This window comes from Physeter macrocephalus, chromosome 19 (genome assembly GCF_002837175.3).
Source record: "Physeter macrocephalus isolate SW-GA chromosome 19, ASM283717v5, whole genome shotgun sequence".
In the NCBI taxonomy this organism is placed as follows: Eukaryota; Metazoa; Chordata; class Mammalia; order Artiodactyla; family Physeteridae; genus Physeter; species Physeter macrocephalus.
In genome coordinates, this window is record NC_041232.1 from 35,061,427 (window position 1) to 35,082,009 (window position 20,583).

The following is a 20,583-nucleotide window of genomic DNA, read 5'->3' on the forward strand; positions in this document are numbered from 1 at the left end:
GAGAAGGATCCTTTTGAGTGAGCGCTCCTCAGCCCCCACTTGCTGGCCACACCCACCCACCAGATCTCTAGTGCTGGGGTCACCCCCCCCACCCCCCACCCCCAGCCGTCTGAAGTTCACTCTGTCAGTAGCATCTTACACTTGGCCTGAGACCAGCAGGGTAGAAAATGTCCTCGACCTCAGACTCTGTTGTGCATTTTCCAGGATGGCATTTCGGGTTTGGGTTGTTTTGGGTTGTTTTGTTTGGTTGGTTTTGCGTTTTATAAATAGTGCCTTGAGCTGCTGATAAAGTAGCCTGGTTTCCATGGGTGGCCCTGAGATGCTTGGCATTATTTGGACCTACTCTCTTGTCTTAAATTAGTAACAAGATCAGAGGAATCTGGATATGTTTAGGTTAGGTTTCAGGTCTGGATACTGCATATAGGCTGGCATTTGATTCTTTCCTTCTTGGCTTATTTAAGTCCACGGGTATATGAACGCCTCCAAGTAGAGAGGAAAGAAGCAGCATGTGGATGAGAGCAAAGCCGTTAGCTCACGTATCTCCCGCCGGCCCAGAAAACATGGGGGTTTTGCCTGTCTTTGTTCCTGTCTTTTGTTGGCTTCAATGTCAGTTTTCTTCTCGTTCTTTATATAATTATTGACTTCTATGAATTTCATTGTGGATGCCTCTGAGTTGGATAGTTCAGTGTATAAGCTAACTTAGAGTTAGCTTATGGTTAACTAGCTCCTCTAACTCCTCCCTAGCTTGAACCCTCCTTTCCCATCCTGAGGTTTTCTGGACCTTGCTGCAGGCAGCTACCCGCCCTTCCCCCAGGGCCCTGCCCTGCATCAGGACCCACTGAGTGAGCAGAGCTGCTCCCACCTTCCCAGGGAGCCTGGGTGGGACGGGCCGGTTGTTTTCAAGCATTAGAGAAAAGTCTTCACTGGCAACAGTGGAGAAATCTGCTGATGTGGGGTTTTTACCATAGAAGTGGGCGGAAAGGGAATGTGCTGCTTGTTCCCCTCACCTTGACAGTGGTTGCTTGTCTTGGATAAAGTAGCAACATCCCTCTAAAACTAGCAGTTGTGACCCTTGAGATTGAATGTGCCTATAGCAGCTCTCATTTTTGCAAACCCAGAATGGGGTGACAAAAATCAGTTTACTGGAGGTGTTAAGACTGTAGATATTACTGTTGCCGGATGAGAGGCAGCATATGGGCCAATGGGAGGAGGAACGGCATGGTTCCCTCCACTGTCTCGTGGTTCCCATGCTTCCCTGACCTTCAGTGGAGGAAAGACGTGTGAAGACAGGCCCTGATTTGGGTTTCTTTAAACCTAAGAAGCTAGGTCGTATACCTTACCTGCTTCCCTTTAGAGGCATTTGAGACACTGGGACACGTTTGGTATCTGTCGCTTCCCTTCCTTTGTTGGGAAGTGCTCTAAACCAGAAATGATGTAGACGTGGAATCAACTGTGAAAGGAGCATTCTTTTGGCAGCCCCCAAAAAAGTTCCCTCTGCTTTTTTTTCCTGACCTGGTATTAACCCTGAGTGAATGAATGGGCCAGTCTTTAGTCTTTTGTCTCCAGGTTTTCCAATTCAAAGGCAATGGAGTGTCCTGTGCCTGGTTCCTTGTGCCTGGTTAAATGGATTTACCAGTTGTATTATCTAGTTTTAACCTTGACAACAGGGACACATGGCTTGAAAAGACTCCTATAAAGGAACCACGGATTAAAGATAACACTCTAACCATACAGTTCCCAAGAAAACCCGCACAAAAATGGCAGAAGTAGCCCTCTTGCTACTCCCACTGCCAAATGTTTGCCAACCACACTACAGGGTCACAGTGTTACAAGGTAGAAACAGTGGCAGTCTAATTTGATTTACTAAGCAGTTGGCCAAAAAACCTCCAAAAATTTTAAAATGTCACTGGGAATCTGGATGAAAATTTACATGTATAATTGTTATGATAAATCTCAAAATCTATTTTGTGCCTTGAACTGTTAAATAATGGTAATAGCCTGTGTAGATAATGTATATGTTAACAAATAAAGAATTAAAAAAAATAAGGATTTGGAGGATATATGTTCAAAATGCTTAGAACCCACTGCTCTAGGAAATGGCATCTTCTGAGGTTGATGGTCAAAGGTTGGTGGCATGTTCAAAGGTAGAGGTGGCCTCAGAGGACAGGCCTGCCTGCAAAGTCTGAGGGAAGATACAGGCCACTGATGAGAAGTAAAGAACAGGGAGGACATTCTGCACAAACCAGGAGGACAGGAAATCTCCCATCTTTCCAGAGATATGCAGAACTAAGGAAGGACCCAAGGAAAGTGGACACCACCTCACCAAAGGAACCAGTTCCATCTAGGAGGTGCTTCTAGAGCAAAATGAATACTACAGGGTCACCTGGCCAGATGGAAGCCCATTGGGTCTAGATAACTCATGCCAGCCTCTCCATGCAGAGGTCCAGCATTCCGAGAACACAGACAGGGGTGCATGGTAGACTTTTATTCGAGCCTTTGGCCCCTTGCATTTTAACAGCCTGGTGTGGCCTTTTCCAGTTAAGGTGAACAAACTTTAGAGTGTCCATCACTTTTCAAGATTTCTGGAAAGGAAAGGCTGATGAGCTCCTGCCAGTGCTGCAACATTCATTGGTGCAGGTTTTGCTTTGCAGAAAGGCTCCTGGAAGGGCTGAGCTGCCTGGAGGGGGTCACCTTTTTATAACTTACACAAAGGCACCTCTGTGGACCCGCTATGGCCATGACCTTGCTGTGACTTGTGGCCGACTAGAGCCAAAATCAGAAGGAAAAAAAAAAAAAAGATCCAGCAGACAAAATGCTAAGTCTGATGAATTTTCACTTTACAACCTGGAGTGTGGCTTGGTATAGGCCACGGTTAATGTGTGGCCGACTAGAGCCAAAATCAGAAGGAAAAAAAAAAAAAAGATCCAGCAGACAAAATGCTAAGTCTGATGAATTTTCACTTTACAACCTGGAGTGTGGCTTGGTATAGGCCACGGTTAAGTAGGTTCATGCTGCACTCCCTTTTCAGTGTTGTTAGAGAGGCCGCTTGAAATCAGATTAGGTGGTGGAGAGAAACCCAGGTGAAAAGTGTGCTGCAATCACCAAGCTCCAATCCCAGAGACTGCAGGCATTCGGAAAAAAGAGTACTTTGATTTTGCTTTTTGACCGAGGCTTTTTTTGGATGGGTTGCACGCATGCCGTTTGCTTCCAGAAACTAACAAGCCACATGTTCCCCATTAGTTACATGTGGCCACTCTTCCCCAAACACTTTCTCTTTGGGGTCCTCACCAAAGAAGGAGAAGCATTCATTGTGACTGGGGCTGGGAAGTGACAAGAGAGCTCCGTGGAGGCTGACACGGATGTCACCTCCATTTGGGAAGCTGGTAGCAAAGTCATCAAACCCAGCCGGGACCGGCTCCTTGGCCGTGTGCTCAGGGTTGCATAGGGCCTGTAAATTGCATGGTAATGGCCGGCGCCTCAGCAGGAATAGACATGTGCTTTGAGTTTTCCCAATGAGTCAGACGCACGCCGCGAGATAAATGCTGATTGCAAGCAGATGTGACGTGCGCTTTTCAAGAGGGACGGGCAGAGAGGGATCGTGTATTGGCATCTTCCACACTCTTTGAGATGACGGACTGACACTTAATGGAGTCTGGTCCCTTAACAAGAAACATTGCGTGGTGGGTGATTTCCCCCACCCCCTGCCCCGACACCCTTCTTTCTTCCGTAAGAGGAATCTACATTTTAAGCCTTAAATGTAAACGTGTTCTGGCTCCAATTTGTCGGCTGACTCTAATCGCCTCGGAACTTACATAAACTCTAGGTGAGTAATTTCCCCAAGTACGGTGCCCCCTTGGAATGTGTGTGCTGTGAACTCAGATTAAACTTTTAACCTCACATTTTTCTGGGAAGGATTATTATCCATGTTTTTACTGTTTGAAAAAAAGGCAATCAGAAACTCAAAAATGTCTAGTGCTCTTTCTGTGGTTGAGTCGGTACACCTCTCACGAGCCTGCCCTTTGTGTTGTGTGTGCCGAGAGATCGTGGGCACCCTTGGCCCCTAAAATTGGGGATGAGACGGCCTGTTGTAGCAGAATTGAGACTGTAAGGCACCGACACTCTCACCTTCCTTGTGACACTCCCAACTGAATTGCGAACTGTTTGTAGGGCCCTGTGCCCTCCCACCTCAACTGCAGAAATCCCGAGTGTCTTTCTGCTGATGCACGCCATGTCCTGTTGCCAAGTGACCTACATAACACGTTTGTCAGCAGAGCAGGAGGTCTGAGTCTTAGGTTTCTGCTGCATTCTTCCACACTTGGCTTTCAATCACCTCATCTCCTTCCAGCAACTGGGTCAGCGCTAGGTTCTCCCAGAGTGTTTGTCGAACCAGTCCCAGACGCCAAGCTTGAAGATACAGCATCTCTTTACAACCTTAGTCCCTGTACTCATTAATCACTTGCTGGGTCCGTCAACTAAGTCTGTTAGCCCTTTAATACCAGAGTTTTTTGGACTGAGTTGGCATCAACGTGGAAACAAATGGACTGGCTTATTCTCCCAGGAGCTTCTGGTTATTTGTACTTGCTTTTTGTTGGATGCCTACAAAGAGGCAGCCGGTATGGTGTCCTGGGAGGAACAGTGGGCTGGGGGTCCAGTATTGGTTCTGCTGCCTTGGTCTGTGGCCTTGGTCAAGTCATTGTATCTGACAGGGCTTCAGCTTGTGCATTTGTAAAATGGAGGCGTTGGATTCAGTGGTCTTCCTGTTGAAACAGTAATAATCCCATTAGTTTTGTTTTTTTTTTTTGTGGTATGCGGGCCTCCCTCTGCTGCGGCCTCTCCCGTTGCGGAGCACAGGCTCTGGACGCGCAGGCTCAGCGGCCATGGCTCACGGGCCCAGCCGCTCCGCGGCACATGGGATCCTCCCAGACCGGGGCGCGAACCCGGTTCCCCTGCATCGGCAGGCGGACGCGCAACCACTGCGCCACCAGGGAAGCCCCCCATTAGTTTTATTGTTAGATTTTGAAGGAAAGCAAGCACCAAAGCAAGAGACAAAACTGGGAAACCTTCAAGGTAGAAAGTAACTGCTTACCGTATTGAACATTGCTGTGCAAGGCCCTTTTAATATGTCGCGATGCAGCATTCTGCTGAGAACACTGTGATGCTCTTTTCATGTTCTATTTCATCATCCTAAGAATATTCTGGATTCTTGAGCAAACGAGAAACACTCTTCTGGCACTGGAAGAACAAAGGGAGGCTGGAGAAGCATCGTTTCCACCCCAGTGTTTGGAAAATTGATTGAGTAATTGGTTTCTGGTGTTAACTTTCCTTTGCGCTCATATGCATAGATATTTGCCCCCAGGATACCAGGCTGCCTCCCATCCACCTTCCTGGGCCCCTCTCCTCTGGCCTATAGAATCACAAACCAGAATCAGCTGCACTTTTTTGTTTCTGGCTTCCCATGATTGCTGTTCTGGTGCTAGCCTCACCAATGGCAAACAGCTGAAACTGACCAAGTAGCAAATGCCGTAGGTGGTAGTGGGGCGGGGCGGCAGGAGCATCCAAGTATTGCTGTCTCTAGAAGAGAGTTGGAGGATTGGGGTCTGCTCTGAGGACCGGTACCCCACACTCTGGAAGACGGCATCACCGGCCCCTGTGCTTCTAGCAGCCACCACCAGGTTGCGAATGTTAAAATGCACTTTGTTATCAACCTTGGTAACAAGCATCAGAAGGGTCCCACGTGCTGGTGCTGGAACAGGAGCGCTCATTTACTCGTTAATTTTACAAATGTTTGTGGAGGACCTGTTGTACATCTGGAACTTTGTATCTGGAGATACAAAGACAAGTGCCAATGACATTGCCTTCCAGGGGTTTATGATCTAGCAAAGGACAGAAGGGTGTACCTGGTCTACTGTATAATGTATGTGATAAGCTGATGGTGTGGATGAAGAGCTGTACAGGAACAGAGACGGGAACTCTTGCGTTCTGCCAGGCTTTTGCTTGACTGAGAGACAGGTAGAGGGTATTCCAGGCAGGGGAACCTACACAGGCAGGTGTAGAACAACACGAAAGAACACAGCACCGTGAAGGTGTGACGTGGCTCAGTGTGACTGGAGCACAGATTCAGGGTAAAAAGTGGCCAAAGACAAGGCTGAAAAGGCGGATTGGGATCTAGAAGAGGCCTTATGCAGGGCCAATGAGTTCCATACACATTTGTTCTCAAAAAGATTCAGGGGGTTTACCCCAACACACATTACATAGAAAAGAAATTAAAGTGTAGGGAATATAAGGGATGAAAAATAATATAAGACCATGAATAGTTAGTTCATATAGAGTTTATGTACTGTTAGTTGTTAGGGGTGGGAAAAAAATTGACTCTGAGCTTCCTAGATGCCAAAGCAAAAAGGGAACTGTGAACTTTGCTATACCCATATGAAAAAAAGCCAATTGCTCAAAAGAAACAGGCTTTTGCTGTAACTAAGGACCAACGGAAATTTCTCCATTGATTCTCATCGAAGGCTCAATGTGGGGACACAGTGGAAATATCTTCCCTGCACTAGCAATTTTTATAGGACTGTTTCTTGTAATGTCCCTCAATGCAAGCCAATGGCATACTGCCAAAGTGTAATTCAGTAAAACCAGCTGAACACAGGGCCAGAACGATTCAGCCTAAGCCTGCAGCTTTTCCATGGTTTGGCTTGGTGTGCGGATACAATTTAGAGTATCTAGAGAAATAGAAGTTCTTCATATCTTTTAGGCAATCATCCATGAACATTATTTCTTACAATGGGGCTCTTAAAAAGTATTGGACAGCAGGCAGTAAACTTGAGCTTCCATTCATTGGCAGAGACCTCAAGAACAAAAGCATTTGAACTTTGGGTTATGTAACAAAGGAAAACAATATTTTTCCAAAGACGTTTAATCATGGAAGGAAAGTAATTGGTTATCCCGGACTAATAGTGCAATCCCATGGCTCGGCTCCAACTGACCTGGAATTAAGGCTGGGTTGCTAAGTAGAGTTCCCTGACCTGCAGGCATGTGTATTGCTGTGAATCTAGGTTGAAAGTGGTAGCGTAAAAAGTCCTCACATTACAGAAGTAAAGCTGTGGGTTGAGCATCTTTTGAGATTTGGTTCTTTTCCTTAGCGGTTAAAGTAATTGTGTGAAGTGCAAACCTAGGTTCAAGAGGCTGATGTGTGTGTGTGTGTGTGTGTGTATGTGTGTTGCTTCGGTCTCAGAAGGCCTGTGGCTTTCACCAAATAGCATCTAAGGTAAAAGTGTAAATTTTGCCAAACATAAATCAATCCCAAATATTTATACAACATGGTACAACTCGTAAAATGTATTCCCATTGTTCCCATCCAGTATCTAAGTTGAATTGCATAAAAACCTTGAGCAGGCCTGGTATGATTATCCCATCTGACAGATGTGAAAACAGAGGCTTGATCAAGTTGGCATGGATGTGAGGTGGGACAACCAGGATCGTAACCCAGGTCTTTTGATTTTAATATAGTTATTGTTCTACCTTCCCAGGCCCAACTGACTTACCCAAAGGACCAGTGAACTGTAGGTCACGATGACCATGCTCAGCAGCCACCAGGCTAGAGGAGCGCCTGTTGGGAAAAAATTCCAAACACTGTAGGGTTGGAAGGCTCCCTGCAGTTAACTCAGAAAAAATATCAACTCCTTAGGCAGGAATGCTAAAGGGAGGCATCTGTTCATGGGAGGATGAGCACTCTCTAGTTCCTGGACCCCACGCATGGCCCCAGGTATACACTGGCCAGAGACAATGCAAGAATTTGTTCTTTCACCTTTCTATTTACCAAACATACATACATGTTTCCATACATGAGTGTGTGGACGTGTATATTCTCGGTATAATGCAAGAGTAGCTTCAAACATTGGAGAAACTTTAAATAATCTTACCTATTGCTATTCAGTGATCAAATCTTCTCAAAGCTAACTTACTTATTGTAAATAAGTATTGTATTGTATTGTAAATACGAGGATGACCTCTGTATGTTGTAGTAATTGCTTTTCGGAGTACTCTACTTAAGTGGAAGCATTGCCACCTCTTTTCTACTTTTTCATTGAACATCTAAAGAGCTAACTCGTATCTAGTTACTTTGGTGTGCATATACTTTGGTGTTACTTTTGTGGATATAGACTGTTTTCACTTGATTCTCCCTGAAAATACAAAGAGGGGGTGAAATTCAGACATCAATGCCACTGCTGATACAATGCACTAAATTGTAAGCTAGGGTCCCAAAAGACAGCACTCTCCTCCAGATCAGCAAAATTACTTATAACTAGAGAGCCACAAGCACTCAAAAGGGTGATTTCAATATAGCACCAAATATCCCCAGTTTATAGCCAGGGAGGAGATTCCGGATCTCAGAATGGTGGGCAGACCTGGTAACTCAACACGTTACGTATCCACTAAAAAACTGAGACACTTTTGATGCAGTTACTTGCCAAAGGTTCCCAAAAGCAACCCATCTCCAAATTGATCAGGATGAAATGTTCCAGAATGTTCTTCCCTGTTCTCTGTTAGTGCACACACATTACCACTTACCTCTTTCCAGTTGGCACCTGCACACCCTCCCCAAAGGAGAGGATACATCATCTCCTGAGTCTCTTTCAGTTCGAAACTTGGGAGCTTACTGGTTCTGCAAGATGAAAGCAGCTACACACCAAAGAGCCTGCTTCTCTCCAGCCTCCCAGATTGTTAGAGTTTATGTTAATTCAGTGGAAACAAAACCCTTTGACAGCCAAATTTGAGACTGGTTTGGGAAATCCATTGTTTAGAAATGGCTTTGCAATACAACTGGAAATTCAGGTTAAAAAAGAAAGAAGAACAAAAGAAAAAAAGAGTGGAACCAGTTCCCTGTCAACACAGCTCCCTGCACGCTTGGTTACTTCCTGACAAACACCAGTTTGCTGCTGTGGGGACAATGTCTGTCCCACCAGTGTAGCAGCAAGGGGTGTCCAGGTGCCTTCTGTGACCTGCTGCTAAACTGACAAAAGCATTAGGAAAGCAGAGCCTTCTTCACTCTCAGGGATTATAGCACATGCACCAAAGGAGTCCTTTGCCTCTGTTATCGTTTTCATCTTTGAGCACAGAAAAGAGTCATTTGCTGAATGATCCTTAGTGCCAGGAAATAGATAATGGAACATCTCCAAAAACCTCTGGGTCCCAGAGAGTAGTTTCTGCTTCAAAAAATTCCAATTCAAGTTTCTCATCTTGCTTCTTGTTCAAAAATAGCTCATAGGGGGAAAGGTGTAGGCCATCTCTGCTTCCATAACAAACCACGGTTTGTGTATCAGGACTCTCTTCCCTTCCCAGATTTTGGGAGCATCTGAGGCCTGCTCTTGGAGAATGCAGATGTGATTGGGAGCAGTGTCGTCCCCTGCTGGGCAAAGCACTTCCAGGTCCTGGAAACTGCCACAGGTGGCACCTGTGAAACAAGAGTCTGGCAGTGTGTTCGCGCAGTGTTTTGTTTTCTTTTGTTTTTATTTGTGCTTTTAGTGTTAAAGAAAAAAATTCTATTGGGAGCTTATCTTTGACCGTTCACTTAGAACAAAAGCCACTCATCAGAAAGCTATAGATGAGGTTTGTGGATACCATGGTGGAAAATGTATTCCCATCTGTGGCCTGATCTGTGAGTGTGATTCTGACCACGAATGAGATTTCCACATCCACTGGCCAGGCTCGGGGATTAGCAATTTTTTCAGAAGTACCATGCCAAGTTTCCAGATCCATTCTTCAGGCTTGAGTCTGTGGGTGGCACTGAGTGAGCTTGATTCTCTCCGGGAGTAGGGTGAGGGAAGGGGAGGATTATTCTGAATTAGTGGAGGAAGACCAGGGATGACTTTATTTGTGACTTGTGGTTGGATTTAAGAAACTCAAAGGGCGCTTTAGGATCTATAGCGCTATCTCATTTTAAAAATTGGCTGTATATTTTTCTGTAGCGTGGTTCTGTGTGTGTACGGGTGTGGGTGTGTGTGAAATGGATATATGTATCTTGCTTTTCAAACATTCTTTCCCAATTCTCCCTAAAATAAGTTCCTTTCCAAAGTTATATTGGCTGAAAGTGTATCAGTATAAATTCAATGATAACAATAAGCTCATCTTTTCAATTGTTAATACTCTTAGGAGAGTTGTGGTGAGTTGGTCTGTCTTCACACTGAATTGTGAATAATGTGATCATGTTGCTTTCCTTCTAACGCCTGGCTTACACGCTGTCCAGGAGAGGGAGTGTATGTTGTCAGATGAAGAGGTACTTGGAGCGAGGCATTTCCAGTAGCTGGCAGGCACATGAGCCTATGAGGATGCAGAAAGGACGCTCAGAAGAAAGAAGGGCAATGCAGAGATACAGGCAAGGGGCGTCCAAAGCTAAACTTCTACTCGTGTTGAAAATGTGAACAAAGCTGACCCTGGTTTGGGGAGGGAAGGTGTGTGCTCTCCCAAGGGTTCTTCGACCAAAAAGAAAGGGAGATACAGGTAGGTGAGAATCTTATAAGCACAGTCAGTTATGGCAACTGCTGATGTGTCAGCTCCTGTTCAAATTGCCCTGGGAAACAGATTTTGTGGCCAAAACTAGTTTTCATGTCACGTTAATTAGTTGCCAGGAATACCTTCAGTTATTTCCCCAGCACATCCCTCTTTAGTCCATGTCTCTGACATACCAGCTCTCTCGGACATGAGTGGCCACAGGTAGTTAATGAAATGACTTCAGCGTATTTAAACGGACGTTTAAAAACTTCGCTGGATGTGTGGTTGACATCTGGGGAAACCCACACACATACAAAAACTTTGAGTGACTCTCTTTATAAAGAGGCCGGTGGGTGATTGCGCGCTCCCGCTTGGAAGCCACGTGTGCATGCACGGTAATGGTGGCGCCATGCTAATTAAGACTAATGGCCGAAAGAGCCATTGCCGATGATCCAATTAGGCGGATGGAGTTAGAGATTACACAGATAACTCTAAGACATCAATCTAGTTCAATTTTACAAGGCCTCTATTTAAAATGAGGTGGTATTTGACTATAATAAAATAGTATAATAAGTCGTTTACTGGGTCTTGCCATTGTGGAAGCTGAGGGCTACTAACAGCCTTAAAAGTTACCATTTAAGCTGGATCTTTTTGTTTCAAGGACTAATTATGTTGATGGCTTATTACCAAGTTCTTTTTGTTCCTTATGCCTCCTGCTGTCCAGTTGAGACTGTTTTACAGTTCATTAGCCCCTTGACTGGAAGGTAGAATGGACGGAGGTAAAATTCACATCCTTCTGCCTGGCAGCAGATCTGGTAAACTATTTTGTGGAGAAGATACTGAAACTATTGACTAAAACAGACCTTTGTGTTCCCGTGGATTAAATTTTCCTTTGATTTCCCTGGATTCCTGATGTCGGAGAGAGCTAATAATTACCTGAACTGATTATTTCTTGGTAGGGTAAAAAGTAAAGTCAGCAGGCTTCTGCTTTAGATGACATTAATTTTGTCACATGTAAGGAAAAACACTGATAAACCCAACAAGATAGTGAAGCTTTTAAAAATTACACATGGTTTGTACTGTGGTTATACTCATCAAAATGAGCTTTGCTTAACTCTGTAAACATTGTCAACAAAGAGTCTGAAATTTCCTAGAGCACATTATTTTTAAGAGCTATGAAAATACATATACGGTTGTATCTGAATCAATGGTGCCATGAGAGATTGATCAGTTCTCCAGTGTGACATAGGGAAATATCATCAAGAGATTGCTCTATGGCCTAGAAGCCTTCAAATATTTAAGTAGGGAGAGACAAATCACAATGTTTTACTGGTGGAAATTTCCTCATGAGGCTTAGATTATGAGCAGAAGTTTCTCTGCCTCTTGCCATTAAGCATGGATTTGGGGGAGAAAGAGGGGGTGAGAGGATGAAAAAGAGCCAGGAAGGGGTGCTGGAGCCTCAGCTCACTTTTTGTTTTTCGAAGGCACCCCTTCTAGTCACTGCTACATGATCAATTCCTCAGTGTGCCCTTCAGTTTCGTGTCCTGATACAAGAGAACACCAGCTTAAAGCAGGATATACTTTATCCCTCTTGGAAAAAGAAATAACAAATCATTAAGGCCACAGCTCACAGGGGCCCAAGTTTATTGGCAATAAAAGGCAGCTGTGCTGACAACACTACCAATTAATCTGCCAAAAGCAAGCATGTCACTGTTAGAAAACAGGGCTGGAGGCATCCAGGGATCTATATAAAGCGTAGACACCAGTCTTAAACAACAAGGGCAGCAATCTGGCACCCACCCTGCAGCAGATGAAGTAAGTTCTGCATTCTTTGTCCAAGAAAACTCCTTACTATGTAGAAAAACCCCCAGCCTGAGTCAGGTATACACCTGGCCTCTTCCCGAGGCACTGGGTCCCTCAAAGGTGCTGACAGGAACAGAAAAAAAAAAATTGGGGAGTTAAATTTTTTGAGCACCTTGGGCATTTTCAGTTATGTTATTTCACTCAGTCTTCACAATTACACTGCTGAGGAAGTATAAGCATCTTAGTGTCCACAGGTGAGGAAACTGAGGCACAGAGTTTCCCAATTCAGGTCTCCCTGGTTCCCATATCCATTCTTCTCCCATGACAACGTGTATTTACAGATGAAGCATCAAGAAATGCTTGTTCTAGACCTGGCTGCCATGAGTTCATGGTGTGACTTTGTGTAAGTCTCATAACTTCCCTGAGCCTCAGGTTTGTATCTGAAAAATAAGAGATTATTGTTCCAAAACTATACATGCTCTTACCATACGATCCAGCAATCACACTCCTTGGTATTTACCCAGAGGAATTGAAAACCTGCATCTGTGTCCACACAAAAGCCTGCACACAGATGTTTATATCAGCTTTGTTCATAATTGCCAAAACCTGGAAGCTACCAAGTTGCCCTTCAGTAGGTGAATGGATAAATAAACTGTGGTACCAGCAGATGATGGAATATTATTCACCACTAAAAAGAAATGAACTATTAAGTCATGAAAAGACATGGAAGAAGCTTAAATGCACATTAAGTGAAAGGAGCCAATGAGAAAAGACTACATACTTTATGATTCCAACCATATGACATTCTGGAAAAGGCAAAACTATGGAGACAGTAAAAAGATCAGACATTGCCAGGGGATATGGGGGAGGGAGGGACGAATAGGCAGAGCAGAGGATTTTTAGGGCAGTGAAACTACTGTGTGTGATACCATTATGATGGCTACGGGTCATTATACATTTGTCCAAACCCACAGAATATACAACCCAAGAATGAACTCTAATGTGAACTATGGACTTTGGGTGATGATGTGTCAATGCAGGTTTGTCAGTTGTAAGAAATGTACCATCTGGTGGGGGCCGTTGATAATGGGGGAGGCTGTGCATGTGGAGGGGTGGGCAGGAAGTACGTGGAAAATCTCTGTATCTTCCCTTCAATTTTACTGTGAACTTAAAACTACTCTAAAACATAAAGTCTTAATTTTAAACAAATTTAAATGAAAGGATAGAAACTCAAAGGTTTCTTACTGAAGTGCTTCTCCAACTTTAATGAGCATGGGAATCACCTGAGGATCCTGTTAAAATGCAGATTCTGACTCAGTAGGTCTGGGAGAGGCCTGAGGTTCTGCATCTAACAAGCTTCAGGTGATGCTGATGCTGGTGCAGGAACGGAGGTCATAGGGCATCATCACCCTGGGATTCCAAGATGGCAGCCACCACGTCTTCCACTCACCGCTGCAGGCTTGAGTTTGGTAGGTGCCTTGCGTAATTGGTTTTCAATAATGTTAGAGACGTTGGATCTGCTTAGTAGAGTAAGTGGCTCAAAGTAAGGGAAGTTTTTAACTTTAGCTGCTCAGTGATTCTGCAGTTCCCTGAAGGCTCCGTCCTTCAAGGGCCAAACCAGAGCCTGGCCTTCTCCTCCACCCCCACCCCACCCCACCCCATGGCAGGGTCCCTGGTAATCCTTTCTCCACAGTGGGCTTATTCACCCTACCTCTGTCTATGCACAGCTCACTCTGATTGACATGTTCCAGAATGAGACCAACCTTAAAGGACACCTGGTAAATACCATTAAGAAGCACCTTACTCTTCCAAAGATTTTATTTATGTTTGCAGTTTAAATCACATCCTCCCCATGTACACTGTGACATGTAAAGTTTCTTCCTCCACTCCGACACCCCTCTTTGTTCTGGTAACTAATACAGCACGTTATTAGCCGTCTATGATGGCTCCATGCATTTTTTTTCCTTGTGTAGTGGTAGTTACTGCTCTTAGGAATGGTTGCAGAGGCCAGAGGCCAGATTTTCATAATCTCTATGGGGAAACATGTTCATAAACTCAAGACAAAAATATGGCATGAATTCAAAATTTCTTTCTGTCGTTTTTTAAATCTCATTTTAAACCACTTGTTTAGAGTTGGATCTAATTAGAGTACTTCAGAAATAAGGGCTTACTGGGTTGAACCTACAAAGAAGCGGCTACTATTTTTTTAACCTGATCTTTTCTTATAATGCCCAGAAGGACAACACTATGTATTTTGTACCACTGTCAAGGGACAAAGACAGCTCCAAATATTTGACCTAGATAAACAGATTACCATTCATTTCATCTGAAAATATAGGGATAATTAACTTGGACAACCATATAAACAGCAGGGGTCTCCTCCTGAGTGTCTGCCTTCTTAAATCAGCAGATAGCCTCCCAGAGGGCTGCCACCGCGGGGCCGTTCAGCTGCTTCTTTTATCGCTCTATTTCCCATTGTTCTAATGAACTGTATGGTATTGTGGAAAGAACTTCTGGGCATTTCAGTCTTCTGGGGTTTATTCCTAAGTCCCAGTCCACTCATGTTTATCCATTTGGTAAGGTTTATAATGGATTTGTTCTCCTGAGTTAAACAAAATTTTTTTTCTTCACTGTGCAAAGTTGTGATTTAGTCCGTTATTAGTCATTGAGCACTTGGAATCAAAGACATCTGGAATCACAGTTACAGCGGACCCGAAGGGTCACGTGGTCTACCTGTCCGATGCCTGATTTCCCTGTAGATTCCCTGCCCAATGGGCTTCACCATAGTCTGTGTTCGAACCTGTTCAGCCACAGGTTATAAGTCAGTCTTTGCAGAGTTTTCATATGAAAGTTCTTCCGAGTTGGAGCTGAAATCCATTTCTCTCTAGTTCCCACCCTTTGATATCAATGCAGAGAAAACAGAACAGAGTGATTTCGTCTTACACCTGACAGGGCCTCAGGGATTTTAAGTACCAGTTATACTCCCAAGTCGCCTGTCTCTCTTTCCTTTGCCAGTTGTCCTTATGTCAGAGATCAGACTCTTCACCATCCTGGTCACTCTTTGAACAGGCTCCTACCTCACCAACCTTCCTCAGGTTCGTGGCTCAGAACTGGTACCGTCCTCCAGGTTGGAATGGGACTGGCCTTCTGGAGCAGTTGTTCTCAACCTTGACTGTGTGTTGGAATCACCTGGACGGTGCCTGCGCCCCACATTTGGAGATGCTGATTTCATTGACCTGGGGTGTGGTCTGAGTACCAAGATTTGTATCAACTTCTGGGGAAATACCAAATGTAGCTGAGGTTGAGAACGAGTATTCTAAAGTCTTTACCAATCAGAGGCATTGCTGGCCGCCCAGGCTGAGTGTGGAGAAGGGATGAGAATGGGAGAGGGTGTTAGGATCGAGGAGGGGCTATAGCCTATTGTTGAATTGGTAGGTCTCTCCGTAAGCTGGAACTCATACTTGTTTCTTGGGTTTTAGATTCTCATCTTGAAGTTTTTTACATTGATACAAAACCAATATAATCGTAACTTAAGTTTCACAGCTGAGCTAGCTGAGCTTATGTTTTTGTGTTTCATGTCTTATTTATCGTGTTTCTGGCACATATTTTACTTCGCTCTCTGGGATGCTGTGATGAGACATTCAGGGGGTTGGGATGTGGGGAGATATACATCTCCCTCCTGAGAGATCACTCCCCTCCATCACACTACATTATGACTCTTGAGGTGCACCAGATCACTAACTCAAGGTGAATTTGCTATGCACTTTAACTCCTAGGTCTTTTTACTTCTAAACCATTACCCCCCATCTTTTGTTGGCAAATGCTTTTTGTTTTTAAATTTAAAAATTCACCTTTAATACTGATAAAGGCTAGGTGGGAGGATATGGCTTAGGTGTGCCACAGCAGTGAGCTTCCCAATCCTGGACTCCAGAATTAGCTAGACTTTCCTGTGAAGTTACAGGAAGTTCTGGAAAACCACAGACTTCCCATGTGGGGACTGCCATGTAAAACCTGCAGCATGGCGGCACAGACCAGAAAGCGTGTTCTCTGCAGATACCTCCAAAGAGGAATTGCATTTTAAAAGGAGAGAAGAAGAGGAAACTACAACACATTGGCTTAATATGTGCCACATTCACTGTATTCATTGGCAATGCATGGTCTCCTTTAACCTATATAATAATCCTGTGATGTGCATGTAATTATGCCCATTTTACAGATGAGGAAAATAGGGGCTCAGAGGGACTTAAGCACTAATCAATGGGGTGTCAGGATGAAAGTGAGAGTCATGCCCTTTCCACCACACCATCTTGCTGGGGTAAGGAAGGTCCTCCATCCTACTGCATTTCATCGCGTTGGGTTCGCTCCAGAGTTCCAGTCTTTCAGTCGTTCTGAATCCTCTTTCTTTGTGCCATGCACTTACTAGGTTCGGAAAACGTACTCCATTGTGATGAGATGCAGAATTCTTAGAAGACACTCATTCTGTCTTTGAGCAATTTGCTTTGTAAAGTAGTAAGTCAGACAATGTGCTTGTGAAACTAATTGATCCTATATTCTTGACCCTGTGCATGAAAAGTAGAAAGAAAAAGGGATTTTTCCCCCCTGAGTGTGTCTGAATGATTTACATAGGTAGTCCCCAACTTGGAACAGGAAAGGTGATTTGCAAGGCAGATGTTTGATCATTTAAAGATATATTTTGCCCTAGAAATAATATTTTCTCTTCTGGCCATCTGCATTGGCTTTTTAAACCATGGTATACCATATGTGGTGATGAAAATACTATTCCACCTCCATCATGAGTATACTGCCGATTATTATATTCCTGTCTCCCGCATGGTGGCAAGTAGCTTTGTTCAGATCCCTAGACAATCACAGACCTGGTATGCTTGTTAAATATGCCCAGTAATGAGTTCTTGACATTCATAAATCCAGCAATTATTTTCCTGACGAGAAGTGAAGTGTTTTAGTAGAATGCAGAACCAAATTTCAGAACTGCAGAACATTTGAGATTTAGATACCCCTTCTTCCTCCTGTCAGTTTCACGCCAGACTTATTGACAATTAAGGTTTTGGAGCAGAATTATGTCTCAGTACGATGGACTATTTAAAAAATTCCTTCATACGTAAATACCCACTTCTGCGCTTTTCCATGTGTGCTTTGGAATACAGGGGGTCCCTTCCTGCACTTACCTGCCTTTCTCTGAGGCAGGTTCCACTGGCTTTGACATTTATTAAAGTCTCAGCTGCTTATCCCAGCAACTTTGACATTGGGTGGCTCTTTGGGAAAGGGCTAATTAAAAATGGAATTAAAATTGATGGAAATAGGGGACTTCCCTGGCGGTCCAGTGGTTAAGACTCCGAGCTTCCAATGCAGGGGCCACGGGTTCCATCTCTGGTTGGGGAACTAAGATCCCACATGCTGTGCAGTGTGGCCAAAAAAAAAAAAAAATTGATATAATAAATGACTCTTTACATAGGATGACCTGATAAGGGCCATTTTCCCAGGAAGTTGGAAGGGGATCAGGTGTGAGACTCTGCACAAGACCCTGCACCTCCCTCTCTCTGCTCTCACTCACTCTGATCTGCTCTCCTCTCTCAGACAGTGTAGAGTCTGCCTGAGTTGAAGCTGAGGCCTGTGCATATGAGGTCTCCAAGCACTTGAAGCCACTCATTTCCAAGTTTTAGACTTGATTTCTGATAGACCACTTATGCCATTCCATCAATCCATCCCAACTCTGGGGCCCTGGTCAGAAACTTCATGGCAGGGTCCTAACTAAAACCCACAACCCTGGAGATGCAGGGGATGATGGCTGTGTGGGTGTATGTGTAACTAAATGTGTATACATGTAGAATCCAAATGAATGCTACACGAACAGGTGGCATGCATTTGGGGCACTTCCTGTGGGCTAGACACTGGTGACAAAAGAAGGAAAAGATACAGTTCTTGTCTGTATTACAATGAAAGATCATTCTCCTAATGGGGTGGCTCTCAAGTGCAGTGGAGTCCAGGAGAGGGAACCCAGGAAGTCAGGCTTCATGGAGGAGCTAGAGTTTTGAGATGAGTTACAGAGGGAGAGTAAAATCTGGGTAGGCAAGCAAGCAGGGAAAGGTGTTCCAGGCAGAGGGAAACGCGTGTACCAGGGAAGTGTGAGACAGTATAACATGCTCTGGAAAACGGAAATACTCTGAAATCTGAGCCGAGAATGCAGGAAGAAGACAAAGGGGAAGAGGTGGGTGGGGTCCCACCTTGGAAGCCTTGGGTGCCATGCCATGGCGTTTGTTTCATAGACTAGGCAGTGGGAAGCTCCTGAAAATTTTCAGGCTGGGAAAAAGATATGGCCAGACGTGTGGGCCTCAAAGCTGAGGCACATACGCTAAAAATAATCCCAAATCAGAGGGAAGTAGGATTTTTTTCTTCATCATTGGAAAAATAAATCAATAAAGCTCTTACCTCAGCTTTGGGGAGAAATCTTTGCTTTTCCTCTGGAAATACAGCTTCATCTTCTCCTTTGTGGTTTGTGTGCTGGTGCTTTCTTAATCTGGCCTTGCAAGCGAAGCTGCCAGATGGCTCCCGTCCCGTGTGCTGTTCCGGGCACGCTCGCACGTCCGGGTTGATGGATGACCTTCTGCCTTGTCTGTCTGACCTTTGCATCACCGCCTTCCCCACTGTGCGGCTCTGTGCTCGCTCGGTCGGACCATCCTGTGTGGAGATTCGCGAGCCCCCATGAGAGCAGACCACTCCTCTTAAATCACTTGTCAGAGGCCCTGAGAGGCTGCTGCGTAGTGGGACATTAGGAGCAGTTTGACTATTTTGAACTTTGACCTGAATGAGCTGTGATCGCTCTGAAGTGGGGTCTTTCTCTTCTGCTCTTTGTTCTTTTCTTCTTTCTTTTTCCCTCCGGTTTTCCCCCTCTGTTTCCTTCGCTTTTCCAAAATGTGTAGGTTGCATGGACCTGGTCAGGAGTCAGTGAGCCCTTCTGCTTTGTTACAACTTTTTCTGATGAAAATCTAGTGTTGCGATGAAAGGGTTGAGCGATCCATCCAGCCCTTGTCTCCCAAACAAAGGGAGCTGTTGGAAACCATCCTACACTTTTCCAATGTCCCATTCAACCCTCAGCCAAGCGTAGGCAGGCTGCTTTCTGACAGTTTGGATGTAAGGTTCTCAAGGGCACGGATGGGAAGAAAGAACCAGGAGGAAGAAGCACAGCTGCTATAAAAATGGAAGGGACAGCAGGGGAGAGCGTGCACGGGGCGGGGCGAGAAAGGTGAGAACGGAGAGGGTAACAATCTGGGAGTGAAAAGGAAAAGGGGAAATCAATTGGGAAGAAGTGCACGGTGTCAGGAGGGTGGAGAAAAGGCAAGACAAACGTGGTTCTCTTGGCACATCCTCTGGCCCTGAGAATGGCCCCGTGGAGAGCAGTACAGACTGGGACGTGGAGGGAGCCGGTCATGTCCAACTTTGATACTAGTTGCCAGAACCTCAGCGTAAACTCCTGGAGGGCGGGCACCAGGTGCCCTCATTATCTCTCCCTCACCAGCCACACCCTGCAGGACCCGATGTTGGTCAACCCGCGGAAGCACCTGCAGCAATCGCACCTGAGTGTTTGATTCACAAAACATTGCACTTGGGGTTTTTACCCAGTTTCACAGGAATGGAAGGATATCCTCCGAGCCCTGGCACCTGTCCTTCCGGCTACTTTCCTTAAACAGAGGAGCAACTTAAAATGGCCATCTGCCTGTCTGCTTTCGTAACAGCTTTTATTTTTAATTCACAACTGGGGCGGATAGTCCCTCTTCTGATGTCCCATCAGCTCTGTGTGGCCAGGCTACCGCGGAGCAGGGCGCCCTCCAGGAAAAGCACCAGGCAGTGAAAGTTCTGAGTCAACAGTGGAAAGTGTGTTGGCTGCGCTGGGATATTCCACCCACGGGTAATTGCTGTGGTATTTTGTAAACGTCTCTGTCCGGACGCAGGCAGGGCAGATACTCAGCTGGGAGCGCCATGGGGTATCCCTGCTCATTGATTAGTGTTCGTGCCAGGGCATTTATCAAATATTTCGAATATCACCTGGATGTGGAGTTCAGGCTGAAGATGTGCACAGTCAGATGTGCACTTCTTCTATTGGCTGAGCTGGTATTTGGGCTGTGGGATTTTTTTTTTTTTTTTTTTTTTTTCTCTCCAGTACGCGGGCCTCTCACTGCTGTGGCCTCTCCCGTTGCGGAGCACAGGCTCCGGACGCGCAGGCTCAGCGGCCATGGCTCACGGGCCCAGCCGCTCCGCGGCATGCGGGATCTTCCC

General features: G+C 45.1%; 1 protein-coding gene across 2 annotated transcripts in view; it reads left to right on the forward strand.

Moving 5' to 3' along the window:
- The window catches only part of COLEC12 (collectin subfamily member 12), a 213,688-nt gene that overhangs the window by 118,908 nt on the left and 74,197 nt on the right, over positions 1-20,583 (forward strand). The window contains exon 1 of one of the 2 annotated variants that reach the window (XM_024121024.3): positions 3,674-3,823. The exons of the other annotated variant lie outside the window; for it this stretch is intronic. The gene's annotated coding sequence lies outside the window, so the exon portion shown is untranslated. Of the gene's footprint in view, positions 1-3,673; positions 3,824-20,583 lie in introns of those variants that run through there. 2 annotated transcript variants of the gene reach the window in all.